An 11378-nucleotide genomic window follows, 5' to 3' on the forward strand; every position below is an offset into this window, starting at 1 on the left:
GTCAAACAAGGTTTGACAATTTTTTTTACCATTTTTAGAAACCAGAAATTAATTTTAAACAATTAAAAATGAAGAAAAATAACATAATTGAACTAAAATTTCAAATAAATCTCAAATCAATTAAAAAATTGATGAGAATATTTTTCATAGATTCATCATCATTCAAAGATTGTGAAGAAAATATTTTTGGCATTTTTGAATATTGGAAACTATTTTGAATGAATTAAAAATAACCAGAAAAGAGAAAATTCACAAAAAATATTAAATGACATCATAAAAAATATTAAAAATCATTTTCAGAAACTAGAATTAAAAAGGGAAATAATGCAATTGATCCCATATTTTTGGATTAAAAATGAAAGAGTTATGAATTTTTGAAATAAAATGAAATAAAGAAAATAAAATGAAATAATCAGAAATTGCAAAAATCCTGGCGCGTTGGATCACATTCATTAAATGATATGGCACATCAGAGGATGGATAAGCGCGCGCACCAAAGGCCTTGGTCAAAAGAGAAACACAATGCATTTAAAAAAGTCATAACATCCAAAGGTTCTGATTCAATCTGGAAACAACATTCAATGGTCCAGATGCATCCACGCGTGGGGGACGGTGGTGTACACCACCGTCTTCTCTGGCGAGCAAGCCAACTCCGGCCAGAGTTGCAGGTTTTCAAAACCTCACCAAAATGCACGATCCTCATATCATTGGAAAACTAGGGATATGTACATCACCCCTGTGCCATTGGTTTCTACTCTAGACTCTCATAGAAGGAGAAATCTGAGATAGAAAATTATGGAGTTCAATCTGAGTTTGCTCAATTCATGAAATTAAATGCACAAATCAATTGCCTCTCACATGAGGACTTCAGAGGAACCAACAAACACTAGAAATGAGCAAGATCCAGGGCGTTTCGAATCAAAAAAGTTTGAACAACAACCTTTGAAGTGCAGCTTTACAAGGCACGATCTCTTCCAATTCTTTGATGCAGTGTGATCTTGAGATGGCAAGGTAGCTAGGCTTAGGAATTGAAGCTCAATGATCAACCAAGGAAATTGAAAACTGAAGAAGAAAACTCAAAATTCCTTTGGGTGAAGGGTGGGGATTCAGTTCTGCAGCAATTTAGGCGCCTTAAGGTTGATTGTGAATGAAGAATGACACTTCTATTTATAGCCAAGCATGATGCATTACATGAAGAAACCGTGTGCATATGAAATGAGGGCCTCCATGCATGGGCCTATATAGGCGCATGTGAGGCCCAAGTGCAATTGGAAATGCAAGCTAAACATCAACAAAATGAATTTGGACGTGCAGATTTGATTGGATTGGCTTGTGCATGGAGTTTTAACATTGTTTCCATAAATGAACATAAATCTTCTCCTCTTCAAAAATGCACTTTTCCAAATTTAAACATAGCCATGTGGATAATGGTTGGAAAGGTCTTGACATGAGGAACAATTGTTATTTTGAACAAAAATCCATTTGGAATTGGGAAATTTATGAAAACTGATCATGAAGTTCAAGGTGCAAAACTTGTGCATGGAAATTTTGCCAAAATGGACTAACTTCAAGCCCTCTTATTTCAATTATACAAGTCTCAAATGATAAAACCTTCAACATCAAAGTTGTAGATATTTTCAAGAAAATCAATTTGGACTTAACCTTTGCATCATTTGGATTTCCGATGAGAAAGTTATGGGCACTTGAAGTTGGACTTTTTCACATTTCAATGACTTTGGTCCAAAGTGACCTATAATGTTTTGTATTATCACATGTGTTTATTTTAGGATTATGAAATTTTGTCCAATATAACAATTGAAGTAGACATCTTAAAACTTACAATTCATTTATTCCCACCTCAAAATTATGAAAAATGAGTAAGTTAGGTCCTTAGGAAGTTGACCCAAAATTAGGGTTTCAATCAAAATGACCTATAATGTTTTGAGATGAATGATGACCTTCCAAGATTAAAATAAATTTTTGATGAACATGAAAGTTGTTCATATGGTTCTTAAGAACATTTTTTCTCTTGGGGTCATCTTCATTTGACAAACACATCAAAAGTTAGGTCTCAATGTATTTCAAAATAGTCAGATGAATTGACTGATCAACTTCTCAAGTCCAAACTTCAAATCTTGATGAATTGATGATTGAGGATACTCACATAGGCACATATATGAATAAAATTATGAATTAAATAAATTCCCTTGATTGTATTTGATCATGGGTTGAGGTTGCTTCATGAGCAAGGCACAGTCAATGCACGGTTGAATTAGGGTTTCCTTGGGAAACAATCCTCAAGCCCTTTGGTTTATCTTGATAAAATTGACAAATGGAGCTACTTGGGAGGCATATATGATGATTGAGAGCTTTGTGAACCATTGTCATGCTTTCTTTCACTTTCATCTGCCCATTCTTGTAGCATAGGGGCCTCCTAGGAGCCTTGGATCTTATGATTGCTCAAGCTACAAAACAAAAGATGTTAGTGACATATTTTTGTGCTTTTAGTAAACAAAATAAGAAAAGAAATAGTGGTCTCAAACCAACTCACACAAGTCCCAACCCAAGGGTAAGGAGCCAAGATGCTACGATCCTTGAGGCAAATGCAATGAACAATGATATGATGCCATGAGGGATTTTAGGGTCAAAATTAGGGTCTTACAGATGCCCCTATTTAAGGTCATTCTAGCCGGATATATGAAGGTTAAAATCTTCGTCTCGACGAGGTAGAATGGTCTTAAATAATAACAAAGAGACAGATTTTGGTCCCTAAGAGACCTCATGATGCAAACGTATGTATGCAAAAGTTAATACTCTGTGGGGAAATATGTCCACAAAGGATACAAGAAATTAGGAGAAACTGAAAATCCATATGAGTAATACACTCGTAAATAGGACAGAGACTCTGGGGACTTTACTGGAGAATAAAGGGAATAAAATGCGTGAGCAGGTCACGACTTAAAACTTACTAAGAGACACGAAGGGATTCCATGAAAAAAAATAAATGGAAAGACTCGAGTTGACGCAAAGATGCAGGTATTGGGGAATATGCCAATACAACAAAACTATCCACAAAGGATACCTCGGATAAAAATACGGACTCGGATGAGGAAAATTCACTAAGAGACTCAGGCTGGGAAAATCCACAAAGGACTCAGTTGAGGAAGAAACAAATGAGGTATTACCGGTTACTGGGTAATAAGCTCAAAGAGACATGTGATCAAATCACCGGTATAAGGGTGACAGAACAACATGCTCGGGGAGAAAGAATATCTAAGACCGGTATAAGGGTGAGAGATATCAATCATCCAAACATCTGAGGAAGGCCTAAAAAGGTAACTTTCAACTCAGGAAAACCTGACTCCACAGGGGACAAAAGTCATAATAGGGAGCAGAAGGAAGGAACACCAGGGATACCGGTTACTGGGCATATAATAGGTGACCAACCAAGGCGTGAATTTGGGGAATATTTCCAAAACACTCATCATCCAAGAGGAGAGCTGAAAAAGCTAACTCGATTACAGGATGGGCATTCGATTCCATAAGGAAATACGAATCTTACTCGACTAGGGAAGAAAAAGACTTCGACTGAAGAGCGCATGAGATATATTATCTATTACCGTCAGAACGTAGATAACATACTCGCATGGAAGATTACCCACAACCGGTTACTGGGTTAATAAAGGATAAATCGACCGAAAAGAAAGGGGAGAAACAATCATTACCAAACAAGGGTGAATGATAGATGACTCGTTGGGGATAAATTGCTTGATCAGAGCAATTATCCAAGAGATATATCACTAGTTACTGGGTGGTACACTTAAAAGGTGAAGGAATATCAATACCAAATATTGGATAAAGATAACCAATCAAAGGGGGACTACATCTACCGGTTACTGGGTAGAAACCCACAGAAGAGAGTAATTGTCATCGGTTAGGATGAACAAAAATCAAGGGTTAACTCTGCAAGGGGATAAAATGGGGTTTACAACTACCGGTTACTGAGTAGAAAACCACAGAAATAGGACTTACAACTACCGGTTACTGGGTAGAAGGCCACAAAACTCCGTTGGGGAAAAGATGGACAATTACTGGTTACTGAGCAATCATTCATCTAAACTACGGGGAAGCGCAGGGGAAAAAGCAGGAGTAGTCAATCTAGGAACGAACTAGAGAGACACAATGAAACAAGACTCAACCCAATGAGGATATAACTCAGAGGAGTAATTCCATCCCAATACATGTTTTGGGAGGAAACTGAAAATAATAATCATCCACGAGGGCATAACTCAGTGGGGAATACGGAAGAAAGAATAAACACTTTCTGCCTATAGGGATGACTCTATATGGAGAGATCAGACACAAACATCTGCTTGGGAAACATGTATCACCAAATAGCAGGAGACAACAAACAAAGATATATGGAAAAGAATGCATCATGAATATCTGAATGTTATAATTATGCATGTATATGCATGATTTATGTATGATGAATGCTGACAAACAGACACGTCTAACACAAACAGGTCCAAGAACTAATGGACAAACATCTGGTACTATATCTCAAAAGAGAAAGCCAGGCCCACAGGAGAAATCCAATCTGGTGGGGGCAACAAATACCAGGAAACACCAATCTTTGCAGGGGATAAAAACCAATGCTGAGAAAACGCGCGAAATTGCCGCTAGGGACAAGGATCACTGCTAGGGGAACAAACAGGATCACCGGGAATCAGAGACGGCTGTTTGGGAATAAGCAAGGGATCACAACCACCAAAGTTGGGGATCTTCCAACAGTACGCAGAGACAAGGATAAGATCAGTCAGAGAAGACATATACTGAGGATCTTATCAGGGGATGATATGGAATTCTGTGGGGGACAACCACCAAACAGAAGCACATTAAACAAATCATTCACTTCTAACCACGGAAGGAATATCTATGCTGCGGAGAAGGAGAACCAGTCATTCCGCTGGGGAAGGAACCAACACATCTTCCTCAGGCGTTCCAACGCCAAAATAGGATCGGGTCAAGTCGCAGCTGGGGGGAAACAACACGGATAAGATTCCGCTGTAGAAGAAACTCTACTGGGGAACTTATCGGGACAAGATAGGAAACTCTGTGGGGAACAACCTCCAAACAGAAGTTTCAAAAACCATCACACTTCCTCATACTGTTGGAGAAACAAACTTTGCCGAGGAAAAGAGAAACAACGCTCCACTGGGGATAGAAAATAAACATTTTCATCACCCGCTCTGTTAGGAAAAAAAACTCATCCAAGAAGGAGGAAGAAACAACAATCAGACTCCGATCAGGCAATTCTCCTGGGGAAGACTGCTGGTGATCAAACCGGGGGTAACCTGAAGGCGATCAGCTGGAGATAACCCGCTGGCGACCAAATTGGGGAAGTCTAAGGTGAACAACCCTGCTGAGGATGAATGAGGGAAAACCTGCTGGAGATCACAGTACGCGAATCTGTTGAGGATAAGCTACAAACCAACTCTGTTGAAAATTCCACTCATGCTGGGGATTTCTTGCTCACTCTGCGGAGATTTCCAATCTGAATGAGGGAAGACCAACTTCCTCGAAGATAGCATATCAATTTATCAATCTTATAAGGGATTTTAGGTCAATCCACACAAGGGATGACAACTATATAATTGATAACACAGATGCTAGATCCAGGCTTACTGGGGAGTTGAAACCACACTCTAGACTCTCAGGGGATCTGGTGGAGTTAGAGATATACTTCTCTAAATAGACCAGGACCAAAGCTCCAGACTCTCTGGGGAATTTGGTGATGCATAATCTTCTTTTGTGCTTGCGAAGGATACAACCTGAAAGATAATGAAGAGGATACAAATATGCTAGGAATAATGAACAAATGCCTTACCCTTTTGGAGATCATACTATCCTTGGGAGAGCACTGAAGATGTCCCAATTATCCTTTTAATCGTTGTGAATGTTCACTTGGTTTAAAAAACAATTTATAAAAACTTTATTTGTTTTAAAATAATGATATTTATCAATTAAAACATGCAAACATTTGTTAAACAGAAACAAATAAGAGTGCAAAGAATTGGATAAAAGCTCAAATTTATTTGATGGAATGGTAGTTTGCAAATGGCAAGACTCCATGGATCTTTATAAATTTGAAATTGGTGATATATATTGGAAAAGGGCTACATTGAACATAATGACCATTTCTCCACCAACTCTGAATCCTATGTATTTGAAGCTTCAGTTGACGATGACTGAGCAAGAACCTTTAACGAATGACAGCTGAAAAGCACGGTCTTGTTAGGATGCAGTTACTTGCCAAATCCCTAATTTTTGCTTAGATTGCCCCAGGGTGAGGTACTCAATCTAGCGGGATATATATATATATATATATATATATATATATATATATATATATATATATATATATATATATATATATATATATATATATATATTATGTCTCTAACTTTTGCCTGGATCGCCCTTTCGGGTTTTCAACTTAGTGAGCTATTCTATTTTTATTTTAGGCGAAGTATTTCTTGACTGCATCTAAATTCAAAGGACGAGTGAAATCCTCCCCATCCATAGTTGTAAGTATCAAAGCACCGCCTGAAAAGGCTCTCTTAACAACATATGAACCTTCGTAGTTAGGAGTCCACTTGCCCCTGGAATCAGGCACGAAAGACAAAACTTTCTTGAGCACAAGGTCACCTTCTAGGAACAAACAAGGCTTGACCTTCTTATCAAAGGCTTTCTTCATCCTTTGCTGATATAACTGACCATGGCACATGGCAGTTAATCTCTTTTCTTCAATCAAGTTCAGTTGATCATAACGACTCTGAACCCATTCAACCTCAATCAACTTGGCTTCCATCAAGACTCACATTGATGGGATCTCAACCTCCACGAGGAGCACAGCCTCCATGCCATATACAAGGGAGAAAGGGGTTGCCCCTGTTGAAGTGCGGACAGATGTACGATAACCATGCAAAGCAAATGGCAGCATCTCATGCCAATTTTTGTACGTAACAACCATCTTCTGAATAATCTTCTTGATATTCTTGTTAGCAGCTTCAACAGCCCCATTCATCTTGAGTCTATAAGGAGAAGAATTATGATGTGCAATCTTGAACTCGCTACACAACTCTTTCATCATCTTGTTGTTCAAGTTAGATCCATTATCAGTAATGATCTTATCTGGCACACCAAACCGACATCTGAGTTGATTCTTGATAGACTTCACAACTACCTGCCTGGTTACATTTGCATATGATGCCGCTTCTACCCACTTGGTGAAGTAATCAATTGCTACGAGAATTAACCTGTGACCGTTGGACGCCTTCGGCTCTATCATGCCAAGCATGTCAATTCCCCACATAGAGAAAGTCCATGGGGAGGAAATAACATTCAGAAGTGTCGGGGGAATATGAATCTTATCCGCATAAATCTGACACTTGTGACATTTCTTCACATACTTGCAGCAGTCAGACTCCATTGTCAACCAATAGTAGCATGCTCTCAACATCTTCTCAGCCATGGCATGTCGATTGGAATGAGTACCAAATGAACCCTCATGGACTTCAGTCATCAACAGGTCTGCTTCGTGTCTATCCACGCATCTGAGCAGAACCATGTCAAAATTCCTTTTATAAAGCACATCACCATTGAGGTAGAAACTGCCAGATAATCTCCTCAAAGTCTTCTTATCTTTAACAGATGCCCCAGGCAGGTAAATCTGACTCTGAAGATAACATTTGATATCAAAATACCATGGCTTATCATATTTCACTTCTTCAACTGCAAATAACATGAGCTGGTCTATCCAAGCGCATCACAATGATATTGGGGACTTCATTCCAATATTTCACCACAATCATAGAAGCAAGTGTAGCAAGCGAATCTGCCATCTGATTCTCATCTCGAGGAATATGATGGAAGTCGACCTCAGTAAAGAAAGTTGAAATCCTCCTCGCATAATCTCTATATGGGATGAGGCCAGGCTGATTCGTCTCCTATTCACCCTTAATCTGATTGACAACAAGGGTCAAATCACCATAAACATCGAGATGCTTGATCCTAAGATCAATACACTCTTCCAAACCCATAATACAGGCCTCATACTCCGCCATATTATTCGTGCATTTGAAAGTTAGCCTTGATGTAAAAGGAAAATATGTGCCCTGAGGAGTAATAATCACTTCCCTAATACCATTTCCATATTGATTTACAGCGCCATCAAACACCATGCTCCATCGGGAACCAGGCTCTGGCCCTTCATCGAGCGTAGGCTCATCACAATCTTTCATTTTCAAATACAGAATCTCCTCATCAGGGAAGTCGTACTGAATAGACTGATAATCCTCAATTGGTTGATGTGCCAAGTGATCAACCAAGACACTACCTTTGATTGCTTTCTGAGCTCGATACTCAATATCTTACTCTGACAATAGCATCTGCCAACGGGCAATCCTCCCAGTTAAAGCAAGCTTCTTAAAGATATACTTGATTGGATCCATTTTGGATATCAACCAAGTTGTATGATTCAACATATACTAGCGTAAGCGCTTAGCAGCCCAAGCCAAAGCACATCATGTTTTCTCAAGCATTGAGTATCAAGACTCACAATCAGTGAACTTCTTACTCAGATAGTATATAGCATACTCTTTCTTCCCTGATTCATCTTGTTGCCCCAGTATACAACCCATAGAGTCTTCAAGAACTGTCAGATACATAATCAAGGGTCTTTCTTCCACAGGTGGAGACAGAATCGGAGGCTCTGATAGATACTCTTTGATACTGTCAAAGGCTTTTTGGCAATCCTCGATCCAATCATGACGTTGATCTTTCTGGAGGAGCTTGAATATAGGCGCACATGTGGCAGTATGTAGGATATAAATCTGGAGATATAATTCAAGCGGAAAAGAAAACCTCGGACTTGCTTCTCAGTTTTGGGCGCAGGCATTTCCTGTATTTCTTTGACCTTGGTAGGATCAACTTCAATTCCTCTTTCGCTGACTATAAAGCCCAATAACTTGCCGGAACAGACTCCAAATGTACACTTGTTAGGATTCAGACGAAGCTTATACTTCCTCAAACGCTGAAAAAGCTTCAACAAGTGTTCTACATGCTCAACTTCCGTTCTTGACTTCGCAATCATATCATCAACATACACCTCGATCTCCTTGTGCATCATATCATGAAACAAGGTAGTCATGGCTCGTTGATATGTGGCTCCGGCGTTCTTCAAACCGAAGGGCATCACTCGATAACAGAATGTTCCCCGAGGTGTGATGAATGATGTCTTCTCCATATCCTCGGGTGCCATTTTGATCTGATTATATCCGGAAAATCTATCCATAAATAAGAAGACATTGAATTTAGCTGTATTATCTACCAACATATCAATATGTGGTAGACGAATATCATCTTTCGGACTAGCTTTATTCCAGTCTCTATAGTCCACACACATTCGGACCTTTCCATCTTTCTTAGGCACGGGTACAATATTGGCCACCCATTGAGAATATGTAGAAGTCACCAGAAACCCCGCATCAATTTGCTTCTGAACTTCTTCTTTAATCTTCACAGCCATATCATGATGAGTTCTTCTGAGCTTCTGCTTCACAAGCACACACTCGGGCTTCAAAGGCAGGAAATGTTGCACGATATTAGTACAATCAACCAGGCATGTCTTCATATGACCAGGAAAAGACATCGACATGTTCTCGTAGAAACTCAATCAACCCCTTCTTAATAGATTCTTCAAGGAGTGCCCCAATCTTCACTTCGCGAACACAATCTTCAGACCCCAAGTTGACTGTTTCTAGATTCTCAAGATGCGGCTGAATGACCTTCTCTTCGTGCTCAAGTAGACGGGTAATCTCATCAGGAATCTCTTCACCATCATCTTCCTCGGTCTCAAATACAGGGAACTCAAAGTTGGGAGATGGTGTTGGATCATTATGTTCAATGGGTTTGATCAGCCTGCATAATGATTTTGGATATGTAAAAGAGATTTTAGAATTCAAGCAAATCAAATCATTATGCAGATGAAAAGATTGATTTTATTCTGTTTTTAGGGTTTTATGTGATCACCAATTTCATGCAAAAAAGCAAAAAGTGAAAATAATTTGAAAAAACAAACATTTAACATGAACTTATTTAATGAATATCATTCTATTTATGTGCCAACAATGTCATCACTTCTCCTTTTAGCATGGGAGAAGGGTTTTTAAACAAACATGAACATTACGTGGACTTATGGACAACTGTTGGAACATCAACAGCGACCCAATTATTGCAGACTCCTCCAGGGATGACAAAGTTGCCAGAATCTTCCTCTGCATCCTCTTCCACAATAGCAACAGCTTCTTGGTCTTCAACCGTGTGGATGAAACTACCACTCTGAAACAGCCCATGCTCAATGGCCAACTTCGCATCATTGTAGGACGCAAATGAAGAAGTTCCTTTCTTAGAAGGCTCAGCAATAGACAAGGCTTGGAACGGCGTTCCAACCTCATCCTCAGTATCAATATAAGAAAAGGAAGACAGATGGCTAACCAAGAGAGCCTTCTCTCCCCCTACCACCACTAACTTTTTGTTCTTCACGAACTTCAACTTTTGGTGTAAGGTGGATATCACGGCGCCTGCCTCGTGAATCCATGGTCTGCTTAACAAACAACTATATGATGGGTGGATATCCATGACCTAAAAAGTGATCTGGAAATCACTAGGTCCAATCTTGATTGGGAGCTCAACCTCGCCAATCACAGTCTTACGCGATCCATCAAAAGCTTTGACGACCACTCCACTCTGCCTCATGGGAGGCCCCTGGTATGAAAGTTTCGCCAAAGTGGATTTTGGCAACACATTTAGTGACGATCCAGTGTCTACCAGCACATTAGACAAGGCATCATCCTTGCAGTTCATAGAGATGTGAAGTTCCAAATTGTGGTCCCTTCCCTCCTCGGGGAGATCAGCATCACAGAAACTCAGGTTGTTACAAGCGGTAATGTTTCCAACAATACTATCAAATTGTTCTATGGTGACGTCATGGTCTACGTACGCCACGTCCAACACCTTCTGCAAAGCTTCACGGTGTGGCTCAGAGTTCATTAACAAAGACATCACTAATATCTTTGAAGGCGTTTGTAGCAGTTGATCTACAACATTATACTCACTCCTCTTGATGAGCCTCAGTATCTCATCACAGTCCTCTTTAATCATGCCATTCTGGCCAGCAGGGATAGGAGTTCTAGCAGCAGCGACAGGTCTGTCAAACAGCAAGTGTCGGATTCGGAGAAGAAGAAGAATTCCCCAAAGGACAAACGACACTATCAGCAGTATCAGCTCTTCTGGTGTCAGCCTGGGGTTTCGGC

This window comes from Lathyrus oleraceus, chromosome 6 (genome assembly GCF_024323335.1).
Source record: "Lathyrus oleraceus cultivar Zhongwan6 chromosome 6, CAAS_Psat_ZW6_1.0, whole genome shotgun sequence".
NCBI lineage: Eukaryota > Viridiplantae > Streptophyta > Magnoliopsida > Fabales > Fabaceae > Lathyrus > Lathyrus oleraceus.